The sequence below is a fragment of the Castor canadensis genome, chromosome 5, assembly GCF_047511655.1.
Source record: "Castor canadensis chromosome 5, mCasCan1.hap1v2, whole genome shotgun sequence".
NCBI lineage: Eukaryota > Metazoa > Chordata > Mammalia > Rodentia > Castoridae > Castor > Castor canadensis.
The window spans coordinates 150,079,872-150,107,601 of NC_133390.1; the positions used below are offsets into that span (position 1 = coordinate 150,079,872).

Below are 27,730 nucleotides of genomic sequence, written 5' to 3' on the forward strand. Positions count from 1 at the left end.
TTAATCAAACAGGCCAAAATCCCATGTCATCACCTGACTCTTCAAACTCTTCCTTCTTGTCTTTCTTCTCCTCTGCTGCAGCTGTGCCAGAACCAGCAATAGGAGCTGCAGAGCCAGGAGCAGAGACAGCCACAGCCCACCAGTGGGCACAATGGCAAGCTTGACAATACCCTGAGCAATGACATCTTCCATATGTTTCCTGTTCTGCTTGCTGATGACTTCGCTGAGTCAGTACTTGTCTACCCGGATGCCCACACTGGTGCCCAGGATCTTCTTGATGTCCTTGGCACTGGAGAAGGAGTTGCAGCTGAGGGTAACCAGCAGGTAAGAAGTGACATAGTGTGTGTTGGCTGCAAATGACAGGCCTCATGAGTGTGACGTTGATGGTGTTGGCAAGCAAAAGCTGGATTATTAATTTTTCAAGGTGATCAATTCATATTTCAAGCAAATTGAGTCTCATAACCACAACATAAATATAATCTTATAACAGATTTATGGAGCATCTTAACTTAGAGCAAGTGTCTTATTGAGCATAAAATAGTTTTCAGGAGGAGAATCTTCAATACCAGGCAAAGAATCACAGACAAAAAAAATAAATAAATTGGGCAATTCAGTCTAAGTAGTTTCAGGGTTTCCATGACAACCACAATTAGTACCATTTAACAAGAAAAGAATGGATTTGGGGTCACAGAATAGTAGTCAAATACATGTCCTCTAATTTATTTACACAATTAGAAATACAAAGAGATATTTGTATTTCCCAACACTGGGAGCACTTCTGGGCATACTACGTCTACTTTTCGTTGAAATACAAAATGGGCACACAACAGGAAGTCAACCTGATTTTCACCAAGTTCTAAACACAGTTTAGAACCAGATTTCAGGTTAAGGACAAAAGGTCATTAGCCCCCAGGAAGCCATCTTGTGATCACTTCCAGTTACTACTTCCGCCACCAAGGGAAACTACTCTTCTGACTTCTAACACTAAAGATTGTTTTGCCAGTCTTCAAACTATATAAGTGGAATCATACAGAGCTGTTCTTTTATGTCGAACTTTTCTGTGGTTGTCAGTCAATGTCATGTTTTTAAAATTCATCACATCATTGATTATAGCTCTAGTTTGTTCATTCTCATTGCTATACAGTAATGCTTTGTGCACATATGTATAATCATAAACATACTGTCCTACACCACCAATTATAATATTGGCATATTTAGGTAATTTATAGCTTGTGACATTTTACTGTTACAAATGGTGCTACTATACAGCTTCTTGAACAAGTCTTTTTTTTTTTTCATTTTTCTTTTATTATTCATATGTGCATACAAGGCTTGGTTCATTTCTCCCCCCTGCCCCCACCCCCTCCCTTACCACCCACTCCACCCCCTCCCGCTCCCCCCAACTCAATACCCAGCAGAAACTATTTTGCCCTTATCTCTAATTTTGTTGTAGAGAGAGTATAAGCAATAATAGGAAGGAACAAGGGGTTTTGCTGGTTGAGATAAGGATAGCTATACAGGGCATTGACTCACATTGATTTCCTGTGCGTGGGTGTTACCTTCTAGGTTAATTCTTTTTGATCTAACCTTTTCTCTAGTTCCTGGTCCCCTTTTCCTATTGGCCTCAGTTGCTTTAAGGTATCTGCTTTAGTTTCTCTGCATTAAGGGCAACAAATGCTAGCTAGTTTTTTAGGTGTCTTACCTATCCTCACCCCTCCCTTGTGTGCTCTCGCTTTTATCATGTGCTCATAGTCCAATCCCCTTGTTGTGTTTGCCCTTGATCTAATGTCCACATATGAGGGAGAACATATGATTTTTGGTCTTTTGGGCCAGGCTAACCTCACTCAGAATGATGTTCTCCAATTCCATCCATTTACCAGCGAATGATAACATTTCGTTCTTCTTCATGGCTGCATAAAATTCCATTGTGTATAGATACCACATTTTCTTAATCCATTCGTCAGTGGTGGGGCATCTTGGCTGTTTCCATAACTTGGCTATTGTGAATAGTGCCGCAATAAACATGGATGTGCAGGTGCCTCTGGAGTAACAGTCTTTTGAGTATATCCCCAAGAGTGGTATTGCTGGATCAAATGGTAGATCGATGTCCAGCTTTTTAAGTAGCCTCCAAATTTTTTTCCAGAGTGGTTGTACTAGTCTACATTCCCACCAACAGTGTAAGAGGGTTCCTTTTTCCCCGCATCCTCGCCAACACCTGTTGGTGGTGGTGTTGCTGATGATGGCTATTCTAACAGGGGTGAGGTGGAATCTTAGTGTGGTTTCAATTTGCATTTCCTTTATTGCTAGAGATGGTGAGCATTTTTTCATGTGTTTTCTGGCCATTTGAATTTCTTCTTTTGAGAAAGTTGAACAAGTCTTTTTGTGTGTGTGTGTGTGTGTCACTAGACTATGCACTAGGCCTCATGCTTGCTGGGCAGGAACTCTACCACTTGAGCCACTTCACCAGCCCTTTCTTTGTGATGGGTCTTTTCAAGATGGGTCTTCTGGACTGGCTTCAAATCTGCAATCCTCCTGATCTCTTCCTCTTGAGTAGCTAGGATTACAGTTTGAGCCACACAGCATCCAGCTGAACAAGTCTTTTGATGATCATAAACTCTCATTTATTCAGAGTATATTCTTCAGAATAGAATTGCTGAGTCCTATATTCTGTTTGATTTCAGTAGGTAGAGCCGAACAATATTACAAAGAGCTTGCACACTTTCCCATTTTGTATACTTTAACCACTCTGGTTTGTATATTCTTTTATATTTTGCTAGTACTTGGGAATATATCATTTTTAGCAAACATTATAGTTTTGGGGGAATATATCATGTTCAAAAATATGTCCTCTCTACAAAGGACTGGACTCTGCTCTGAGAAATTTGTCTTATTAAAAGAGACTGAAAAATAAAGTGGCACATATAACTTTACAGTGGTGAGAGGTTTAAATAAAAATAAATGAGAAATACAGTGGACACATCACAGAAGACTTCATCAACTCCTATAAGGAGGTGATAAAGGATATGTGAGTTGGGTCTGGAGGGATGAGTAGAATCCAGAGAAGATGATGAATAGACAAACAGAGAAAGAGACCAGCAAAAGGCTATGACCATGCTCACATTGTGTGATAGTGGAAAACTAGACAGAAGAATGTGACTGAGGCCAGAGAGAGCAGGTCATGATTGCTACAGTAGGTTGCTGAGCAATTTTTCTTTAAGTTTTTGTGAGATTAGAGAGGTGTTTTAAAAGGAAAAGAATCTGATCTGATTTTTCAGATGTGTTACTTGCAACCGTACTGAGTCTGCAAATGTGGAAGTTAATGGTGGCTTGCATATCAAATCTGTTATAAAGTATAGCTTCCTGTTTGAAGTTCTGCCATCCATGACTACCTGGGTTAAAATCCTGCCTCCAGCATGTACTGGTTGGTTTTGTGATGCTGAGCAATTAAGTTTCAATTTTGCCAATTTGATGGTAGTTGGTCCAACACTCCTACATCCTGGAGCTGCTGGAGGAAGATTATCCAAGCAAAGGCTTCAGTGGCAGCCTGGCAAAACATAAGAACCCTAAGTGTGTTAATTACTAGGTTAAACAAAGAGATAAAAAAAGGGCAAGGCTGATGATTTATGCCTTTCCTGTGGAAAACTATAGGCATTTTATGTACAAACATAGAATGGTAATAAAGTTGGCATGTTTGAAAACATTCTATGGTTCTAATTATGCACGTATGTATTCAATAAGTCAGTATCATGGGCACTCTTTGTACAGCATGGAAAGGCAATAAAGTTAACATATTTACAAATATTCTGATTTCACATTTGCATATTTAACAAATAGGCATTAAGAGTCTTAAGGGGGCAGACCCTGTGCTGGACACTCCCGATGCTAAGAAAGAGAGAACTGCTTCCCTTAGTAGAGATAAGATTACTCAGAGTGAATTGTGCACTTGAATTCTAACCCAAAGAATTGTATAGAAAGCACTTGATCCTGTCTGGGGCAGCTGAGAGGGATTTCCTGGAGATGACAGCAGAGATTTGAAGAGGAAACTGAGCAAATGGCATATATGTGTGGGCATAGTAGGGAATGGGGTGACAACATGCAAAGAAAATAAAATTCATTAGAAGTAATGATGCAAAGAGACTATTTGAGGCCACTCATTCTGGCTGCAGTGTGCTAATAATATGACAGTAATAATGCATCTACTACTTCATTCAACAAATCTTTCTTGAAAGCTAACTGTGTGCAAACAAATGTTTCAAGTACTGGGGATAGCCAGCTATATAAGATGTTCCCACCATCTTGGATTTTATATTCTATTTGTCAAGAGGGATAAGCAATTAGTAAACAAGTAAATCAGAGAATAACATGGTAGTAGATGGTAAAAATTAAGCAAAATGAGATGTGTGATGATGTGAATGGTTAATGCAGAAGATTGGAGAGGAGAAAGTGTCTCCAAAGAGGTGACATTGGTGATACCATTTTAAAAGAACAGGTAAAGACTATTCTAAAGAGAAAGGGACTGCATCCACAAGGCCTTGAGGTGGACTCAAACTAGAGGGCCTGAGTATAGGAGTTTGGGGATGTGACTAAGACCAGGTCAGATATAATCTTGAAGGTCAACATCAGGTACAATTTTATTCCAACTGCAGTGGGAAGTCAATGGCAAGAAGGTAAAGTAGAAAAGAGACATGCCAGAGAGTGTACTGTGTAGCAAATGAAATTGAATCATGACAATGGGGAAAAAGAGAAGTCTGGCTAACAGCCTGAAGTTTCCTGCAAGCTGAAGTTCAGTGCATCTCTTTTATATTAATAGGATCCAATGTGAGAACATACAGGTAGCTTCCAATTCACTTAGTCACGAGAGAGAGAGTGCCACTTTTATCTTGGAAGACACCAAACCATCCTGAAAATCTCATGAGAATGCATCAGTTTCCAATCCCTGAGTGAAAGTGTATCCAATCAAAAATATCTATTACTACTTCCCTATCAACTTCCAAGGTGGGAACTGAGTGGTTCTATCTTTTTTATTTAAATCAGTCCAAAATAAATAAAAGGATGTGAAATATTAATCAAAAGTAAACAAAGGTAGAATGAAAAGAGCCAGGTACCACTAGTGATTTTATTGCTTTTTCTATGGGCAAGCAAGGGAATTTTAGGTAAAATTCCCCCTTCAGTCTCAGGAAATGGTGACTTTATTTAAATAAAGTCGCTTCCCTTCCCTGTGGCCTTGTGTGCCTACTATGGCAGGAGCCTGGCTGGTTTTCATCTTACTAGAAGAGTGTCAGAGTACATGGCCCCATTCCTACTTCCCTGATTTCTCAGTAGAAAAGAGACATTCATATATCCATAACACAGACTCTGAGAAATAGGTATAAGAGACCTAACTTGGAAACATGGGTTAGTTTGGATAATAAGTATTTCATTCTTGTTGTCTTCAGTATTTACCCCACAACTGGATCACATGATTTATACTAGAAAAAGTATCCAGCTATCCAGGAGTATGAACTTCAGAGAGATTGCTAAGGAATAAGAGACATTATAGAAAACATAGACTGATCTAATTTCTTGGACTTTTTTATTATGGACCTTTGATCATACAAAGGAAATAAATATTTCCTAATTTGAACAACATCTCTGGGAATGATGATATCACTGAAGATAAAATGATACTCAACCAGAATTTTGATCTAGGAGCCCATATCTGTCCTATCTTGATTATTTTCAATACTCAGTAATGGAAATCTGTCACATTTAGTTACTACCTATGAACACAGGCCTGGGACTATCTAGCTATCTGTCCTTTGTCTCTCAGCATAATTCTGGAAACCCATCATTCATTGCTCACTGAGGTTTACAAGTGAGTTTAACTATTAGCTTAAACAACAGATAATTTTACTGGGAAAAAATAATGCAGTAAATTCCCAAACCAAAGATGGAGTTGTAGAATATCTTCACTGCTCACCTCCTCACTGACATGGCATAAGACTTGGTTTCATTTATTCCTAAGAAAAAAAGCTATAGAAAAAAGCACCTCCCCTTTTCAGCACTAGTGTTGGTACAGTTAAGGTTGTGTGTCTTCTTTGAGATGTTCTTGTTCAGAAGGTGATTTTTCCCCTTGATCTTTCAAAACCTCAGATCAGGGCTTCCACTCAAAGTAATTACAGAGTCTTTTTTGGCGCAAGTGTTTTATCATATTTTCCCCACACAGTCATATATATGTATGTATGAATATATGTATTCTTTTTCTTTTTGTGATACTGGGGTTTGAACTCAGGGCCTCATGCTTCCTAGGCAGGCAGTATCCCACTTGAGCCATACTCATCACCCAGAATCAAACTTCCTTAGTTCATTTAGAAACTTCAGTTATGATGGTAGCAATTGTAAGTTTGATTTTGTGCTAAGAACATGATTGTCCAAATCACTTATGAGTAACATCAGAGTGGCATTAGATATCAAAGTAATGTTTCTATTTTCTTCCTTGCCTTCCAGTTTTTAAGTTTATGTCTCTCTCCCCCCCTTTTTTAGCAAGTCTGCATTGTTACTCCAATATTCTTTTGGATTTTTTAATTCTTATATTCAGAGATAATAGATCACCAGGCTAAATGGCACTAAAATTAAATTAATGAAAGACCAGAAATATGCTTCAACCAGAATATGAGAACGGCCCAGAAACTTCCCAGTCCTACAGCCTCCATAATAGCTTTAAAATATCCACAGTTATTGTTAAGTAGTATTTCTTTTTTCTAGTTTTAACCTATTTCCCTCTCTATCTCCCCAACCACCCTCCAAAAGAGCTACTATCAAGGAGAAGAAATCTGTTCTTTTGTGCAGCTTCCCCTGCTAATAAATACTGGTGGATAACAGGAGCAGAGTTTAGTTTGTTTGCTTTTAGCTAAGGAATAAACACACATTCTTTATTTCTTCTCTAAGGATACAATTTGATACATTCAAGAAACCCTTAAAAATTTCTGGGTATTTAAAAAAAGTTTCAGCAATTGAAATGTATAATTAATAAATTTGATGTCCCACATAAACATGTGTGTCACCATATTGTATAGCAAATAAGCACATTTATGTTCTTATTCATTTATATGCCCTAATCACTCTTAGAAAGTAATAAATGCATTGTTTGGAGAGAAAGACTTTATGATTAAAATCCTCTAATATACCAATTGTCTCCAATGACTGTAAGCCATTTTTGTTCTCAAATAGGAAGTCTCTGTATTCTATTACTTGTAAATATTGACTGAATTAAGCTATTTTTCACTCATGGACAATTCTGCCTTCATTCATTAATCTTAAAGCATCACAACTAGAAAAAAAAAGTTTGGTTTAACTTCATCAAGCTTTTCATTTTATAATTGAGAAAGCAGATGTAGGGAAGATAAATGACTTTCTTAGTCTTTACTAGCTTATTTATATCTCCTTAAGAAAGGATTTAAGGTAATTGACAGAAATAAGACAAGAGAATAGTACCTAAATGGTGGCTGAATTTGGCCACAAATATGGTTCTAGGAGTCCAGGGAGCAAATCCAGAAAGCAATCTGTGCAAAGTCCAAGATGCCTCTGAGTTGCACCTAATCAATTAAATAAAGGATAGAATTCCTACAAAGGGCTGAGCCCAAAGTTTCAATCTTCTACACTTGTAATTCAAAAGCAAGCAGTTGCCTACCAACTTGACTCCGTGCCTCCCAAATCAAGTTTTAATTGCATATGAGGATTAATTTAAATGAAACACCACTCCCATTTCTTACCATTTCTCTTTCTTTAGACATGATTGCTCTGTTACTCATTGTCCCTTATGACATTCTTGCGTATCTTGTTAGCACTTTTTATATACCTGCATCTTGTTCCTTCAATCTGAGCCTGAGATCTGAGGGCAGGGAAAAACTTCATTATCTACTAGTCTTCCATGGCCATAACAGAGTATTACAAAAATGGTAACTGTCAGAAAACTGCTAAACATGGAGAAGAATGAAGGGGAAGAACAGGAAGATTGTTGAGTATTCTTTTATTGTCTGTGGGCAATTTGACTGAAAGATGGTGGCTGTACAATTGTGTTTACTGTTTTATGTCCCTAAAGGCATGAAAATATAATACAGGCTTATTCAAATTTCAAAATACAAGGAGAAAAATACTTGACTTGTTTTCAAGGATAACTTTTAGAAGGATTTATTTTTGTTTTATTCTGTTCCAAAGTTTTGAAACAAAGCATTTCAATGTCTTTTGAACACTTACTCTAAGTGTTTTCTATGCACAGACTCATTTAATAGCAAAGTTTATGGCTTCACCCAATTCCCTCATTTGCTGTAAAGCTGTCCAAAGTTTAACAAACCCCCTTCTTTGCCCCTTTACCTCTTTCTCTCTGATTCTCTAAACGGATCTCCACATTTTCTCCTTTCCTATTCCCCTGCACCCGTCGCTGACAGTACTTTGCAGTATTTAATCCCCTTGAGTGAATTTGGATGGGAATATTTAGCAGCTTGATGACTGACTATGGTGGCACATTTGCAGTAATGGTTCAATGCTTAGAATTCCTTCTATAAACAGCAATCAAAATGAAATCCCAGTGAAAGAAATGACATCCTTACCATCCCACCAGAATTTAGAAAGAAGCTAAAGGTACACAACAGAAACTGTTGCAATAATAAACTGTCATTGCATGGATTGATACAAACCATTGTATTCACTGAATAAACCACACTGGCCAAGACCCAATATAAGGCTATGTGAGGAATACTCAAGCTTCCTGTGGGAACAAATTCACCTTCAAAGATCATGGAGGCATAAATGTTTACTAGTTACCATTTAGGATAATAGAATATTATCTTAGGAAGCTATTTTAAATTCATTAATGTATTCATAATACAATATAGAAATACCTATAGCAGGAAATTAAATATTGTAATTAAAATTTTTTAGGCTCACATATATACATACAACTGTCTATCTACACACACATACATTTGTATTGCATTAACTGTCTGATGTCACAATGGTACAGAACCAATTACAACCAAACTCATTATTAAACATATATGCAGGCTAATGAAGTTCATTCATCTAGGCTGAACTTGACTGGGAAGTTCTTCTAATTTCCATTAGGTTATGGAAATGTCTCTGCTTTGGTTGACTTTGGAAGCCTTCCTTTGACCTGTGGATTGGCCTGGATATATTCTTCTGGGGAAAAAGCAAATTCAATCATACGAGAGTACTTTTTAAGACCCTGCTTATGTCATTGCTTCCAATCCCATTGACCAGCTCAAGGGTGGGGAATTGTATTCATCACCCCATAGGAAAGCACCATGTAAAGGGTGAAGAGTATAAATAGGGAAAGGAGTAGAGAACTGGGGCCAGTAAGGCAATTTATAGGTATCACCTCACTTCCTCCTAAAGACAACATCTCTAAAGACAGTTTGAAAGCCCTTCTCTTTCTAATAACAAATGCATGAGCTTTCAGCATGATAAGAGTCATTGTACTAGAGATTTTAGAAAAACGCTATACAAAAGATTTTTGCTCATAGAATAGTTTCATAAATTGAAATATTATGAATGTGTAGTATGGGATATAAGTCCCATTTGCACAAGAGAGACTGAGGCTCAGCTCCGTAACTCAGCCAATATATGGAGAAACCTGATTCCAACTCAGTTGAGTATGATTCCCAAGCATGTGCTGTATTTATATATATAGTAGCTCTTATTAAACCGAAGGCTTCTGTCATTGGCCTCACTACACTTCCCAACACTGCTCATCACCCCTTCTGCCCATTAATCTCCCATCTAGGCCTGTAATAAAATGCACCCTTTGTCTGAACTGCCATATTTCCTTCTCCTTCTACTCTACACTAAAAGGCTTACTTCAAATCCTATCCCCTAATATCCCAGTGGGAGAAAGCTTTCTGATTTCCAGTCTTACATAGTTGCAATCTGGACCTATCTGAGGCCTGTACTCAATGCTAGCAATGCTGTCATCAAATTCTCACATAGGATTGATGAGAGACTGCCAGTTAACAAGCTGAGAAAAGTAGACAAATCCTTATATTACTTCCTAGCACCTATCTTATACTCAGTAATTTTTTAATAAATGAATTAATATACATCAGTTTCCTCCTTTCAAATTTGGACTGAATACCAAATAATTCATGAAGAAGACACTTTTACTCAGAAGGTAATTTCATCTTGCATACAAAATCCCTTAGGAATTGGAAGACAATTGCCAGAAAGTTCCATTAAGGAAGAAATTTCTTGAATATAAAGGATGGCCTATAACCAAGGAAATGAGAAAAATAGAAATGACTAGAGTGAGAAGAATGAATAAAAAGCAGGCTAGGGTCTATGGTGGGAGAAGGCAGTAAAAAGAGAGGAGAGTGACAAGTTGCAATAAACTGAATGTTTGTGTGCCCTCCAAATTCACATGTTGAAATTCTAACCCCTAATATGATGGTATTAGGATGTGGAGCTTTGGGGAAGATATTAAGTCATGAAGGTAAGAGTCCTCCTGAGTGGGATTAGTGCCCTTATAAAGGGGATCCCTGAGAGATCCCTCACGTTCTTTCCAACATGAGCAAATACATGGAGAAGGCAGCAGCCTGCACCTGGAAGAGGGCCCTCACTAGAATCTCACCATGCTGGCACCCTGAACTTGGACTTCCAGTTCCAGAATTTGAGGAAATAAATTTCTTTTATTTATAAATCACTCAGTCTATGGTATTTCACATAGCAGCCTGAACTGGCTAAGATACATTTCTAGGCAGAAGAAGGGTAGGGAGTGGGAAAGGAGAAGAAAAAAAAAAAAAAGGAAGCAAGCAGAGAATAGAATATCGGAAGACAGATGACAGAATAATATGAAACTAAAATTTTCAAAATAAGTCATTTGGAGCTGGTCCCAGGAAGGCAAAAGTGAGTAATATTGTTTCAGTGTCTGGGGAAGTTGCGTAATGCCAGAAATCATGCAGATATGGTTATGATCCTGATCGGAGTGAGGATGTGCCCAACTCTGAAGCAACACATTCGTCCAAGTGTAAATAGCACTTGTTTAATTCATTCTATTTTAAAACATATTGTTTCTTATCCAACAGAACGAAGGAAGAACACCCCTAAACAATCATTTTGCTATTAAATAACATATGGTGCTTCATGTGTTCCAAGCCTCCTTGCCAGCACCAGAAAGGACGCATGGTTTGAAAGATCATCAAATGTTCTAGTGCTGAAGTTAATCTGGAGTGTCCAGAGGCGGGATGGGTCAAAGCATGTGCTATATAAAACTTAAAGCACTTTGAGGTGGAATGTCTTCCCTTGTCTCTGGTTGAAATTCCACACTCTCTAAGAGCAATAATCTCCTTCCTTCTTTGGCTGTTTCAACCTTCGTATACTTGTGGGAAGGAACATTTCCCTCAGAATCTTCTAGAATTTTCATAGTCTTCCTGAATGTGTCCTAAGGTGATTGTTGGGAGTTAAGATACCCAGAAGGCCAAAAAGATTTGATTTATTTAATTACTGAACCCATTTCCAAAGGCATTTGAAATTTTAACCAAGTCATTTACTCCCCTACTGTAACAAGGAGCCAGACATGGAGCTGGTATTCCAGGTGATGCCTCACCAGGATCCTGAGGGGTGAAAATGTTCCTTTTATAGTGCATGAAATGGAGGTTTTCTGCCGTTGCTGAAAACAAACCAAGCTTTTTCCCACCCAAATATCATGTTGCAAACTCCTATGAAATTTGCCCTTTGTCATATTCCTCTAGATCTTTTCCTGGCCTAATTTCCAGGTTCTGAACTCACATAGAATGTCTGTGTTTCTCATTAATTTCCACAGATGTATTTCTCTTTTCTCTAAGTGGAATCTTGGCATCCTGAGCTTGGTCTAGATTTCTAACCTACAGACTTTATGTACATAACTGTGGTCTTGCGAGGACATTCTCCTTTGCCTCATTTCATCACTCTCAGGTTAATGAATGTAGTCAAATGAGGCAGAGTGAACTCGAGCTCACTCAGCAGCATGTATTGTTCCTTACTCATTGGCTTGGCTTCCTACTGTCCATCACATCTTGAGTCATTGGTAGATTGAGCAGTCTTTCCCTTAAAAGATTGCATCAGTGACAATCCCTTGAAACACTCATGTTAATGGGCCCTGGTTTTGAATTCTGGAGTACCAGGAACAATATATTCACTGAACATGCTCAACTTAGCCATTTCATTCAGATGTACCATAGGGTACAACATTCTGCCAACCAGAACTGAAAAGCAGACATATTCCTTTCATACCATTGGCCTGGAACAGAATGTTTCCAAACCTCATAAACCCAGAAGTGTCCCACTCTGTGGGTCTACTCTAACCTCCATTAGGACAAATTGGCTAAATGAAATTTCTTAAGTGTTTCCATGAGTTGTTGAAGGGTTGCATGCAAAAAGGGTTCTATGATCAAACAATGTGGGAGACAATTTTGCATTCTGTCTTCCTCTTGGAGAATATCTATATCTATAGATTAGAAACCACATATATGTAGCATGTGTAGAAAATTATCTTACTTTGTTCAAACCAGAGTTTTCTAAACTTATTTACAAGAACCTATTTCAATTCAAATACATGGGACAAAGATTGCTAATAGATAAGTCTCTTGGGTTTCCTTCTTCACCTGTTTACCAGTTAGGATTTTGGGGGTTTTCACTGATTTGGGTTTTTACTGCTCCACCATCTACAGTTGCCCAATATGCTCTACTGGGCTTTAGTTATTATAAAATAGAAGAATAGAAGTTTCTTATCAGAAGTTCAAAAGATAGAGATTTATGGAAGATTATATTTTTTCAAAATAGCTACACCAATATGTTCTATCCCAAATGCTCTTCTTACACTGTGAGTTCAAATGAGAGATAAACTCACTTGGTGCTCTTTTTGTCTTTGTCTCTCTGCGTCTTTTTCTCTGTCTCTGTCTCTCTGTCTCTCTCTCTCTCTCTCTCTCTCTCTCTCTCTCTCTCTCTCTCTCTCTCTCTAAGTTCACCAGCCTCCATTTTATAAGAGAGTTCAGGACACAGGAAAGGCCACATACATATTTTCTGACCAAGCGCATTAGCTGGGTTTTCTCCACTAAGAGCTACTATCAACTTCCAGGGCCCCTCTCTTGAGTTAATTAATGCTGAGTGGAGCTGAAATGAGCTATTCTCACAACATCCTGCCCCAGTTATAGAATTATAAACAAAACAACTTCTGTCATTGTTTTAAGCCATTGAAGTTTGGTATAATTTGTTATGCAGCAATAGTAGCTGAGAGTTCCTTGGAGTGAGGGAGATGGGTTGATGTGAATTAGCTTAGTTTCAGGGATGTATTTTGATGAGGGCAATTGCCAGTCAAAAATAAATGACTCCTAAGAAGAGAGCAATTCTTTTCTAGTGCTTGAAGTACCACAAAAATTTCCTGGGTTCTTTATGTTTATCAAAAAACCCATTTAAACATTTATCATATTTCCTCTTAGCACACTGTTTGCTCAGTAGTTTCACTAATTCCAGAAAGGCTGTGGGCTGGACCGCCAAAATTTCACAGGGTTGATTTCCTGTCCTCATCAGAATGAGCTGAACTAGCATTTCAGGAGAGAAGTCTTCCTTGCCTGACCAGGGATTTTCTATCTATGCTGTTCAGAGCATTCATTCACCATTATACAAATTATTTCACTGATTTGATTTGTTAAGTGATTGTTTCTTCTCAGTAGAATGTAGTTATCTTACTTTCTTTATTCATGAGTGTATTTCCCATACAATGTCCATCTAGAGAAATTATTTGTTGAATGAATGAATAATAATGAAGGGTAATTGGCAGGCACCTGTGCTGGCTTTTGCTGTTACCTTATAGCTAGACAGGTATAGAAACAAGGCTTCTGAGCTCCAGTCCTCATCCGCAGTCTGAGTGATAGATAACCTCTAAAACCCCGCTACGCCACACTCATGAGGATCTCACATGGCCTTCGAGTTCAACTTTAGCAAATCTAAATCTTATATTATTTAAGCTGATTTTGTCACCGCATTCGATCATTTTTAAGATCTGGGTTATAGTTTCATCTGATAAAATCATTTGTTTTGGGAACATTTGGTCCTGGCAGACACACCTTTGTTCTCAGACTAGTCTGTCTGTTCCAGACATTACCCAGACAGAAGACTAGGGTAAATAGGACTGGACTCCGCATAGAACATTGTAACTCCTTTCCCAAGTAAAGGCTCTGATGCACAACAATATAATTGGTTGTCCAAAAGCGTCCAATCAAGACACTTTTGAGAGGAAAGGGGGTTGCTTCTAATGATTGCATCCAGAAAACATACATAAATCACAATTGTCCCACACAAATCATGACGCTTGGTCATTCTTTATTTTCTAAATCTCAGAAATTGCTAAGGAAACAAAAAGCTATATTCCTCTTAGTTAAATTTTCAGTATTGTGAAATAAAGAGTCACTGATATTGTAATGTCTAATAAGCATTTTATTAGAGGGAAGGTTTTCAGAATGTTATCACCTTGTCTGTTTTCTGTATTTTTACACTGCTTTTTGGTACAAATGACAATATTCAGAGATTAGGCAGGAAAAAATTTCCCTGGAATGAGTTTAGCTGTAATGGGGCCATGCATACAGCTGTGAGTAGGTTTTCTTCCCCATATGTGTATTTAATTAATATATTTGATTAACAAACTTTATCTTCAGTGTTAGGTTTCCAGAAATTTGAACTGAAAGTAGGAGTACCCATTTTCCTCTTCTACTTCCCACAGTGGACCCGATTATAATATCACTTGGTGTGCTGCTTTTGTTACAATTGATGAACCATTACTTATACATTAATATGAACTAAAGTCCGTAGGTAGCATTAGAATTCTCTTTGTGCACGTGTCATGGATTTTGACCAATGCACAGTGACTTTTGTCTACCCTGGCAATAATTGAATAATTTACTGCCCTAAAATTCCTGTTTTCTCCGTCTACTCATCACTCTCTCCCTTCTCCTTATTTCTGGTAACACAGGTCTTTTTCCTGCCTCCATACTTGTTCCTTTCAGCTAAGTCACATAGTTGGAATCATAGAGCATGCAGCCTTTACAGTCTGACTTCTTTCATTTAACAACATGCACTTAAGGTTACTCCATGTCTTTTCATGGCCTGACAGCTCATTTGTTTTTATCTCTGAATATTATTCCACCACACAGGTGACTACATTTTTAAATCCATTCACCTATTCAAGGACATCTTGGTTTCTACCAACTTTAACGATTATAAATAAAGCTGTTCTATAAATATCCATGTGCAGATTTTTGTGTGAATATAAGATTTCAACTTATTTGAATGGATACTAAAGATCACAAATGCTGGATCATGTGATAAAACTGTGTCTAATTTTCTAAGAAACTTCCAAACTGTCTTACAAAGCAACTGTACTATTTTTCACTCTCATCAGCAATGCAAGAGGGTTCCTGTGTCTCTATGAGATGTAAACAGCTTTAATGGAACCAACAAAAGATATGGAGGGACTCTGAAACTTGCAACAGCTGGAAACCTTTAAAATTTCTAGACCCAAAGGGCACAAAAAAGAAGGCAGGGCAGACAGAGTTCAGGGATAACTGGACTCATAAAGGAGTGCCAACCTGCAAGAGCTGTAATCAGGGATGCCTATAATCAGTGTGAAGAAAGAGGTGCCAAATTTGGGGTGGAGATAAGGGAATAAGTATCATGATCACTTTTTTCCTCCTGCCCTCTGTTCCTCTGCCAGTGCCTCCCCTTTGCTGAACCAGGTAGAAGTTCAAGAATAAGAAAACCCATCTGATTTAGTCAGTAAGAGTCAGCCACGAGGGACATAGAGCAGGTCAATGCATGAGCAAGATAGGAGTGGGGTGGTGTACTTAAGAATTACAAAATCGTGACCAATAGTATAGTAAGCAATAATGTATGCAATTTTAAGAGCTCTGTGACTGTTTTTCAGTAGAGTGTATGTATCCTTGAGTCATTCAGAAAACCATTGGGATGAGAGAGTCCTATCCTCATCTATCAGTTACAATAGTGCCTAACAATAGTGCCTTTGTATGATTAGTCCTCTGAATCTGCACAACAGGTTTATGTTGCTTATTTCTTATCAGCTTTCTTTTTGTTCAGTCAAGAAATTTCTTATGAATAAGAAAAACAAAACAATATTCACTGCTTTTGTCTTTTCATATATAAGGTCCTCCAGGATACAGAATGAGATGGGGGTGATGGTGCATCTCTTATGATCAGTCAGTGGTTTTCAGCCTTAGCACACGTTGAGCTGGATAATTACTTGTTGAGAATTGTTCTATGCACTGAAGGACGCTTAACAGCATCCTCTACCTACCATATGTCAGAATCCCTCTCCTGGTTATGACAGTCAAAAATATCTCCACACATTGCCCAGTGTCCCCAAGAAGCAGAGTCTCCATCTCCATAGCCCTATGCTTAAGAACTACTAACCCAGTCAAAGGAAGGCACTGGCTTCTGCCCCTGCTATTCCCATAGGAGTTCAACAGTTGCCTCCATTACTTAACACAGATATGGTTCTGTTGGATGTAACCAAAGCATTTATAAAGTGTATCCCAACTTCTTGGTATAAAATGTCATCTTTCAGAAAATTCTATGGGTAGAATATGTTCTTTTTGACTCAAACCGTCTTCCCTATTTCCATTCCGCCTTTTACCTACACTCACAGGTCGTGGTTTGAATCTATGTTTTGGTAGACGTCAGCGTCCCTTTTGGCCAGATGATAATGACTGTGGCAGAATTTTAAATGGCAATTGGAAATGAAAGATTGGGGTGGTCTGGGACTTCTACACTGCATACTATTAGCAAAACACATGGATGTCCTTATTTGTGCCTTCACAAAATCACAAGTTGTGAAACTGCTAGCCTCTTATAATTCATTATATTCATCCAGTGGTACTTGTTTAGTCAGTGTTCTTGTCTAAATCTTAAATACAGCATCTTCCCTCAAGTGTCTGAGAGGGAACCAATCTTCAAATTACCGAACCTCTTTTTATATCGGAAGCAGTTTTATTTATTTAATTTATATCCTACCTCATTCCAAAAAAGGTTTTGAGGAGAGTGAAGCAACTAGATGGCATGGGTCAGTGAGAATGAAACTAGAAACGACATTCCCCAATTCAACACTATTTTCTGAAACAGTGTCAAGCCCTTACAAGGATGGGAAAATAACGAAGTCACATACCGTGAAAGTCAAGGATTCTCTCTTAGGGAATAAGTGTCCTCGAGCTACTGTCCTCCCAGTACATTTGTGAGCTTAGCAGTTTGGAATGTCAACAAAAAGGGTGATTAGGGGCAGAGGCTTGCAAGAGGCTTCATGGCCTACTCATTGATCGAGGCAGAGAGGAGACCAAGTTGGAAGCTGTGTGGAAAGAATGTGCAGACTAACCACTTTGGATTACCATACAAGAGAGATTTCTTTTCACTAAACATAAGAATCCTGAACAACTAAGAATCCTGAACAAGCAGATCTTCTGAATTCAATACTATACAGTGATGGGGAGGAAATTCTGTTCGATAAATGATGTGACCCAGTATTGTTTATCTTTTAACATTTCTCACTAATTAATCTTGCAAATACCCAATCCACTTAGGGAGATGCAATTGGTTATTTTATAACATGTTTAACCAAATCTGGCTTGAATTTTTTTGTATTGACTCAGAGATAGAATCAGAGAGGGAGGAAAGAAATAGAAGAAAAAGAAGATGTGAGGGAACAATGTGTAATAGATCTACTTGGAGGTCCTTAGTCTGACATGGTCTTTCAAAAGAGGAAGTGGAATTTTGGAACCCAGCATTGGGATGGGATTTAAGTCCTCAAGGAAGGTTTCATGCCTTCCTTGTGGCAAAGGTTCTTGCCACAAATTGCCCAGGATATCCTCAGCTATTAACATCCTTCAGAAAGGTCCAAAGGAGCAGACTTGTGAAACCACGGGCACTCATCCTGCTGAGTTAGTTGTCACTGAGCTGGGAGAACAGAGGCCTGGAGCAGTCTATGTCACTCTGACTCAAGCACCTTGGCTCAAACTCGGGCTGGAAGTAGAGGCAAAACCCTGGAAGACAAAGGAATGTGGAGAATGAGGATGGCAATCTGGCCAGTTTAGAACAGAAACAGAAATACAATGCAAGCCATGTATGTAATTTCAAGTTTTCTAGAAGCCACATTTAAAAAGTAAAAAGAAAAAAAGATAAATTTTAATAGTGTACTTTATCTAGCTCAGTATATCCAAAATATTATCACTTCAACATAAAATCAATATAAAAGTAATTAATGAGATAATTTGCAGTCTTTTTATACTGCCTTTGAAAGTCTGATTGTATTGAACACCACTTACTGCTAACAACACAAGTGGCTATTGGCTACCCTATGGAGCAGTGTCTCAAGAAACCATGTACAAGTTTTAAACTCTCAATAACCTAGGGCACTAGGACATGCCACAGCGTAGCAATGGAGCAACTCTATGATCTGGAAACCAGATACAATTACATAAGCAACAGTAGAAGCTGGCTCTCTGTGGCCAGCTAGCTGTGTGTCTTTGGGCAAATCACTTCCCACCTCTTTCTTCATCTGTCATTTGAGGAAACTGTCTGTGTTAGTTGATCTACAAAGTGCACTTAAGCTACAAAATTTCCAAAGTCTCTAAATTGTGAAAGACACCTATGGTAGTTTTAAAGAAATGTTCACAATTTTTGTGATACTTATCCCCATGAGAGGGAAACTTAATTTTCTACTTTTCCAGAATGGATTGTACTTGGTGATATACATATAGTGGCAGAAGTTTTAAAATGTCACTTTTGAGATTAGGTTATAAAATAAATTACATCTTTTGTCTTGGGCTCACCCTCTTTTCTTCTTCCTCTGCTCCTCCTTCTTTTTCTCTCTCTCTTTTTCTCCCCTTTTCCCCCTCTCTCTACCAAGCTCTAAAGCAAGCCACTTATCATGCCATAAGGAAGTTTAAAAAGTCTATGAAGAGGGCCATGTGGTGAGGAACTAAGGCCCTCCATTGTCTTTGTGAGTGAATTTGGAAGCAGATCATCCTCCATTTTAGCCTTAGAGTGACTACAATTAAGTTAACAATTTGACTATAACCTCATGAGAGACCCAGAACCAGAACCAGTCTACTAAACTATTCCTAAATTCCTGACCTACACAAATCAAGATAATAGATGTTTTTTTGGTTTTGGGTTTTTTTCTTCACGGTACTGGGGTTTGAACTCAGGGCCTACACCTTAAGCCTTGTTTGTCTTTCAAGATAAGGTCTTGCAAACTATTTGTCTGGGCTGGCTTTGAACCAAGCTCCTCCTGATCTCTGCCTCCTGAGTAGCTGGGATTACAGGCACGAGCCACTAATGCCCAGATGATAACAAATGTTTGTTGTAAGCAGTTAAATTTGGGAGAATTTGTTACATAGCAACAGGTAGTTAATCGTAGATTATGAAAGACAAACCGGATAAAAAGTAGATTGTCTACAAGTGGGACAGCACAAAGCCATCCTTTCTATCATGCATGGCCACTTCCAGAAAGCAGCAGTGATGAGAAGGCTTATAAACTGCAAGAAGGAACATTACTGAGTACCTCAATATGCTTGGCACTGCTCCAAGCACGTTCCATGTCTTAACTCATCGAATCCTTATAATGCCTTATGAGGTGGGCCATGCTGATACCTCCTTTTCACGGGTAAGAAAATACAAGCATGGAGAAGTTAAGTAATATACAATCTGTAAAAGACGAAATTGTGATTTGAACATTGATTACTTCTGTGCTTTTCTCGGAAATGCTTTTGACAGCAGATTAGGTAGATAGTGTCCCCAAAGTCTACTTCACAGAGTTAGTGCATGGGCACAGAAACAATCTCTGAAATAATGACTTCCCTTGGGGAATAGTGGGTGGGCCCTAGGACTTCACCATCTATAGCAGAAAATACATGCTTATTTCACACAGGAATCCTGGCAGCAGCCAGTAATAGTTCTGGGTGTTCTGAGATGGAAAGATTGTTTAGGGCATCAGCCCCAGTTTTATAAAAATAGGGCTTCCTATATTACAAATGACAATGTAGTGCTTAATTAAAGAAGGATAATGTCATCTGAATATGAGGGACTTGTTATTTTGGGGAATCCGTTTTTCGTATAGCAGCTAAAGAGAGTTGAAATATTTTGAGGCATGACATATAATGGACAGATAGCTGAGTTGCTGTTTTAACTAGAAGTGAAAAGTGGCATTAAACCACAGTAGATAACCCTGAAGTTCAAAGTTAGTGAGGATTTCCTGTCAGGGAATGCTATGAAACTTGAGCCTATGGAGTTTCCTTCCTTGGAATTTCCCCTCTAAGGTTTTCAGACTACAACACTAAAAGAGGAGAGAGGTGAACTCCAATAGATTAAAAGTATGACTTTGGAGTTAGACCTGATTTGGAGCCCTTTAACATTGTTCTGTGCAAATCACATAAGCACTGATGACCACTCTGTCTATATTTTAAATTCTTCAACTGCAAATAAGGATTGATGGCATGTCTGTATTTTGTGGGAGTTATTATGATTCATACTGCAAACTGGCCTGTCAATTTGATCACTCATAATTACTAACTCCTTTCTAATTGATACAGGTAGCTTTCAATAACTATAGCTAAGTGAGGTCTTTCCTCACCCCCACTCCCCTTCTTGGGAATGGAAATTTTCCCCAAGTACAAATATTTATTTGCAAGCAAGTATAAAGTGTGATGAATTCCTGATTTAACAATCTGTCCTGTCTGAGACTTCTACTGAGCCTGACCCAAAAGATTCACTTGAGACAGATGAAAAAAAGAAAACCTCCAGTGCAAATTTGGCTGAAACTGGGTAACAAAATCCCTACATAAACAGCTAGAGGCAGGATTATTTCATATTCCTAAACTGAAGTGCTATTCAGAAGTTTTCAGACTCTTGGGGTCACCCACTCTATTCATGCAAGGAAGAATCCTTGCCTAGCATGTCCTCCCAATCCACATAGCTTAGACAGTCCCAGTGCCACCATGTAAAATCACTTCTGATGCTCATTATGTTAATTACTAGTTTTCAGATGTTCACCAAGAATTAAGTGAGCTCCAGAGTTCATGGCAGAGCTTGAAAAGTATAGTGATATACTCATAAACTGCATCTCAAAATTGTTCTGCTTTCTGATTTCCATTGTATAAATACTCCCATAATACTGAGTTCATGCTATTAACATGCTTCTCTGAAGGAAGAGTTAAAAGGTGAGTACAATTGGTTCCCATGAACTGGTTCAAGCTGGTTCCACATCACAGTTGAGTATGGCTTTAGGATTTAAGTTTTCAGAATGCAGACTACCTAGTTCCTAAAGCACACCTGATATTAACAGACCTGTCAGTTATCTCACATGCATTAAAAATGATCCCTTACCTAGCATCTTAAAGCAATGCATACTTACTATCTTGTTCTGTGGTTCAGGAATCATTATGACTTAGCTGGGTTCTCTGTTTCAGCCTCTCATTGAAGACTGTGATAAAAGTGTTGACCACATCTGTGGTCTCCTTGGAAGACCTGACTGGGGAAGGATCCACTTCCAAGTTTAACCCTGAGGATGTGGGCCTCCAGTTTCTGCTGGAAGTGAGCTGGAGGTAACCCACATTCCTTTCCATGTGGACCTTTTCTGCTTCATAATCATTTCAGTCTTTGAAAGACAGAGAGAGAGAGAAAGAGAGAGAGAGAGAGAGAAAAGAAGAGAGAGAGAAGAGAAGTAGAAGTCACATATTTTTATAATCAAATCTGGAAAGTGACATCCCATCACATTTGCTGCATTTTATTATAAACAAGTGACTGGATTAGGTCCTCATTCAAAGGGAAAGAATACACAAGGATGTGAATACCAGGAGGTAGAGATTACTGGGAACTAGTTTAGAAGTAACTTCCCATGAGCTCCTAGGCTACAATTGGCCATCTGTATCTGTGGGCTCCACATCTGGGAGTTAAACTTACTTCAGATAGAAAACACTTGAAAACAATGTTGGACCTGTGCTAACCATGTATAGACTGTTTTCATGTTATTAAAGGCTAAACAATACAATATAACAACTGTTTATATGGCATTTAATTATATTTGGTATTATAAGCAATCTAGAAATTATTGAAAATATATGGAAAGATATGTGGAGGTTATAGGCAAATACTATGCCATTTTTATATAAAGGACTTGAGCATCTTCAGATTTTGGCATCAGTGGGGTTCCAAGAACCCATCCCCTATGGATATCAAGGGATGAGTGTGTGTAGATAAAAATGAACTCACTGTTCATGAGGAAAATATTTCAAGTTAAATTACAAACAATATTAACTAAGGACAAATGAAAATATTCAGTAACTCTTCCTTTTTCTTACTTAAGATATGGGGAGCTTGGCATGGTGGCACACACTTGTAATTCTAGTACTGCCTTCTAGGTGAAGGCAGATGGTTCATGAGTTCAAGGCCAGTCTGGGATACATAGTGGGTTCCAGATCAGCCTGGGCTATGAGGCTCCTCCTCAAAAAAGAAAGAAAAAAGAGATGGGAGAATTATAAAGGCATAGTCAGGGACTGCAAACTGGTAACCCAAGAGCTTCGATTTGGCCAAGTATTGAAAACATCTGAGGTTCGTTGTGCATGTTAGTCCTCTGCTACTCCTAACACAGACTCCACCATTTCATATTGCTTCTCATAGAACAGGTCCACATTGTTACATTTGACAGCCTCGTCCCAGAATGATTTGCATCTGGGACTCCTGGGCAGTGATGGTGGGAATCTAAAGCTAAACCTCATTTGAATACCATCCTTAATCTCATCCTTTCCACTGGGCTTATTTTTTTCATTAGATAATTATTTCTTGAGTTTTTCTTGTACTTAAGAAATAATACCAGGCAAATCACATGACATGGAGCAAAGGAGCTATGTCTCTTTTTATTTTCTCATTTCAAATTCAGATGTTCCTTCTGATGAGAGATGAAACAACAAAGGATCTGAAAAAATCAAGAAATAAAACCTTACCCCCTGAGCCCTTAAAGGACCTTTCTTCATAGAGAACTGAAGGCATGTGTGTGTGTGAGGGGGGAGGATCCCTCAGGAAGGTCCCCAGAGAGTAGTCAAGCACTAGAGACTAGAACAGCAGTTCTCAAAGTGTTGTTCCAAACCAGCAGTTTAGCAACACATGGGCCCTAATTCAGATCTTCTGAATCAGTAACTCTGTGAATGGGGCTCCTTCAAAGTTTGTGCTATATCAAGATTTCCAAATGATTCTGATGGTTCCCCTAGTTTGAGAACCACCACACCAGAACTCATCAGAGCTGAGATGTATCTTGGGGATAATAAACGCAAATCCCTGACTATACATAAATGAGGAAACTGAAGTGTCAGTGACATGACTTGTTAATTTCACCCAACAAATGGACGTGCTTCCGTAAAGCACAGACATTTTGAGTTCTGAGATTTCAAGCAGGCCAGGGGCTGGGCTTTCTATGTCAGCCTTGGCTCCTGTCTAAACCCATTCCTTGGCTCCAAGTATATCAAGCTCCTCTGTCCAGTCATGCACAGCACGTCCTGCCAGGTTGTTGGGTGTGGTCCATGTACTCAGAGGTGTGCGCTGGAAGAGTTAAACAATTACCAACCTTTGATGGCCTTCCTGCTCTTTAATGCCACATACCTGCCCCATTACCTGCAAAGGTGAGCTCAGACAGAGGCTGTGATCACATACCTCCCTGGACACCTGCCAGTGCAGAGGGGGCTGGGATTGGACTGCTGGGGCTTCCACCTTGTTTACACAATTAACATTTAGACAATGAACCTGAACCTTCCCAACATACCACACCCTGAAACACAGGATCATGGTGAAGGGCATAAAATTCCTGGTTTAGGTATAACCTTTTGAATCATCCTATGGAATGCTCAGACCTGGCAAAGACACATCCTGTGAGTTGGTGAGTAGGTTAAAAATAATATCATAGGAAGAAGCAGTGCTTTTTAGAGCAAAATATCCCCTATTAAGTCAGAAGAGGGATAGAGATTTTCAGCTCTATCCTTCCATATCTATGGGATTTGGAAAGAAGGAGATGAGAAAGAATTCCTTCAGAATATTTTTCAAGGTCACCATTTCCACTAAGAGCACTAGAGAGCAGCAATATAACTGTAAATCACACATTCTTATTTGGGCTATTGGACACCCTTTAAGTTATTTTTAAATCCTCATGTCAATTCCCAAACATATTTAGAAAGACTTGATTCATGAGGGATGGAGAGAGGTGGACAATGTGTTATTCTGAGTCTAGCGTTCCATGTTATTTATAAGCCAATGAAGAACTTAGTGACATTATACAGGAGTGATTTCTGAATCCACGAGTACCAATTGCAATATGGAGGTCTGCTCTGACCTACAGACATGCCTCATGTTGTGCACAGTGTCTAACTCATTTTAAAATAAAGAGGCTTGTTTGTTTGTTTGTTTTTTCCAGTGTTGGGGAAGGATGTGTCTGTATAGCAAATTATATTTTTCAAATATGGTTGCAAAAATATCTCCTGCCACACATACTCTTCTAAAATGTAAGCTTGTCACTCCCCAAGCAACAGACAGAGCCTAATTACCCTCCTCTGGAATCTGGCTGGACTTGTGACTGCTTTCATCAAGATAGTAAGGCCGAAGTGACATTGTATGATTTCTAAGACTGGGTCATAAAAGGCCATGAAGCGTCCTCCTTGTTTGTGGGAACACTGATGCTTGAAGCTCTGCATGACAAATTAGCTCTGTGCTTCCATAGAAGAAGTCTTACTACTCTGAGGTTGCCATGATGGAAGGTAGTCAGACCAGAGGAAAAAGCCACGTATAGTGGCTCTAATTGGTAGTCCTGGTGGTTGAGTCTTCCCCACCCAAGCCCTAGGCATGTCAGTAACTGACTCTTCCAGCCCCCAGCTAATCCAGTCTTCACCCTCACTTTCTCTAGCCTTTGCATGTTACTAACTGAAATTTCAAGACATGATAGAGTAGAAAAAAGAAAGCCACACCATGGCTGTGAATCCAACCTAAAGAATCTGTGAGGATAATAAAATGGTTGCTTCTAAGTGGCTACATTTGTGTTAATTTGTTACACAGAAATAGTAACCAGACATTTTCAACAGTTTTTTTATAAATGACATTGTCAAATTCTCTTGAAAAATCAAAGAATATGGCAGGTGAGGCCACATGTCCATAAAGCAAGGAGCTGGAGAGCAACCCAACACCATGAGCCAAGGTTTGTCAGCACAAATGGTCACACACAGCCTATTGTTTTCTTCTTTCAAAGAGTAAATGGAAGGAAGAGAATGCCCTGAATCTTTTCTTTCAGCACCTTCTCACCTAGCTCCTGCATGTGTTCACAACCTCTGCCCTAGACTATAGTATGCACATAATAAATATTTGTTGAATTTCGAAATCAATCCATCCTTCTTGCTGATTTTGTTTATCTCTGTATTCTGCTGATAAAAATTTATTTTCTTATAAAGTTTAATAGCACTTTAGAAATTCCTTCCTTCTTTCTTTTTTCTCTTTCTTTCTCCCTTCCTTCCTTCCTTCTCCCTTCCTCTTTCTCTTTCTTTCTTTCTTTCTCTTCATCTTTCTTTCTTAATCCATTTTCTGCTACTACAACAGAATACCTGGGTAATTTATAATGAACAGAAATTTATTTGGTCTATGGTTGTATCCAAGATCAAGGTCCTGATGAGGTCCTTCTTGCTGCATCATAACATGGCAGAAGCATCACATAATGAGAGATAACACTAAAGAGAGAAAAAAAGGGACCCTAACTCTCTCTTTTTTATAATTAAATAATTCCAGTGATAATGACCTTAATACAACCACAGTGGAGGTGCCCTCATTAAACCAATCACCTGCTAAAGTTCTCGCCTCTCAACACTGTTACAATGATAGTTATATATCAACACAAGTTTTGGAAGGGTTTGATCCATAGCTAGTTCTTCTTTTTCCTTCCTTCCTTCCTTCCTTCCTTCCTTCCTTCCTTCCTTCCTTCCTTCCTTCCTTCCTTCCCTCCCTCTCTTCTTTCCCCCTTCCTTCCTTCCACACTCTTGTAGTGCATCTCTCTTCATATATCATTCCACCAAATACTGGCTATCCATTCATCTCTCACTCTGAATATAAAATAATAAAATAAGTTTTCTAGCTGCAAAAGGCTTGCTCCTTAGCAAAAGTATCATTTTGTTCAAGGAGCATGTGCTTCAGAAGATAGGGAGTTCTTCAAAATCCTGAAACTAGGACTACTTCTCATAGACATCAAGTCAATTTGAGAGTACTGGTACTTTTGGTGCTTCAGGTGGTTTTGTTGCTGCAGGTGCATTTGTTGCACACTGAAGTTTTTTTTTTTTTTTAAATCAGTCAAGCCTTCTTCAAATAACTAAGTGTAGAAGGCAGGTTCTGCCAAAAGAAAAAAAATTGGAATTGCAAGGATTACAAAAATGGATCTGGTTTGAGCAGGTCAACTGGGACAAAGGTATTACATGAAAGTCAAAGAACACACAAGATACATGACTTTTTCCTTAAAAGAAAATTTTGAGGTATTTTTATATAATTGAGTTATCTAATAGTACCATTTTCACTCATCACTACTTCAAAATTATGATAGTTTTAGGCCTCCTGCTATATCTTCTATTTAATTGATTATTAGAGAAACACATCTATACTATATTGTAATTAAAAAATATTTTGATATGTAATTGGTTTCCTTTGCAATCCCAAGAATTTTATATTACGGACTTAACACACTCTCTCTCAGGAGGAAGTACACAGGCTTCACTGTATTGTCAAAAGCCTAAGAGCAAGAAGCTCTGGCTGAAAGGGAAAGGCAAGCTGTGGTATAAGCCAATCTTGTCACAATTGCACTGGAATGATCCAGGCTGCCACCTCTACCTGCTCTTCTCTCCAAGGCAGGAGGGAGCTGAGGCCAAGGTGGAGAAGACCCGGGTGCACTTCAGCACCCAGGCTGGCCATCACCTGGGTGTCTGCAGACATACCTTGCTGCTTGTACACTGTGTCTACTATCCTGCCAAGTAGGACCATGGTCCCAGGCCTGGATTAGCACACACAAAGCTAAGGGACCATCTTCTCCTGGAGACTAGGCTAACTATCTAACCGCATGCCTGGGTGTACAAGGCCCATGACCTGCAATCACTCAGCAGCCATTCTTTTGACACAGCAGCGGAAGTGCTGGGATGAGACAGACACAGCTGCTGACAAGCAAAGAGATATGTTCCTTTGTGGAGGGCCTGAAAGAGACATCTAACCTTACATTTAAAAAGGCAGTTGGGTTACCAGCTGATGGGACAGACATCCTACATCATCCAAAAAAAATCCTACAAAGTCAAGATTTTCTCAGTATTTGTGTTAATATCTCCATTTTTCAGATGAAGAAAAAGATCAATCAGTAGATAATACCAATACCAAACCCTGCTAATACCATTAATTATCAGTCACAAATTATAGATTATAAGTACTAGTAATATGATTATAATTTTGACAGTAATACTATTTATTATATTAATTATGGTTAATTATTAATTTATAATAATATGTATAATAGATAATAGAATTAATAATTATACTGCATCCTACAATGTACCAGATCATGGGCTGGGCATTAGGCTTTCATTGTTTCATAGAATCTCAACACAACCTTCTAAGATGCATGCTTATTATTGTTGGTATTTTTTAGATG

General features: G+C 38.6%; 1 pseudogene; it reads right to left on the minus strand.

Moving 5' to 3' along the window:
* Positions 1-27,075, minus strand: LOC109677384 (large ribosomal subunit protein P2-like; annotated as a pseudogene).
* Positions 27,076-27,730: the final 655 nt, after the last annotated feature.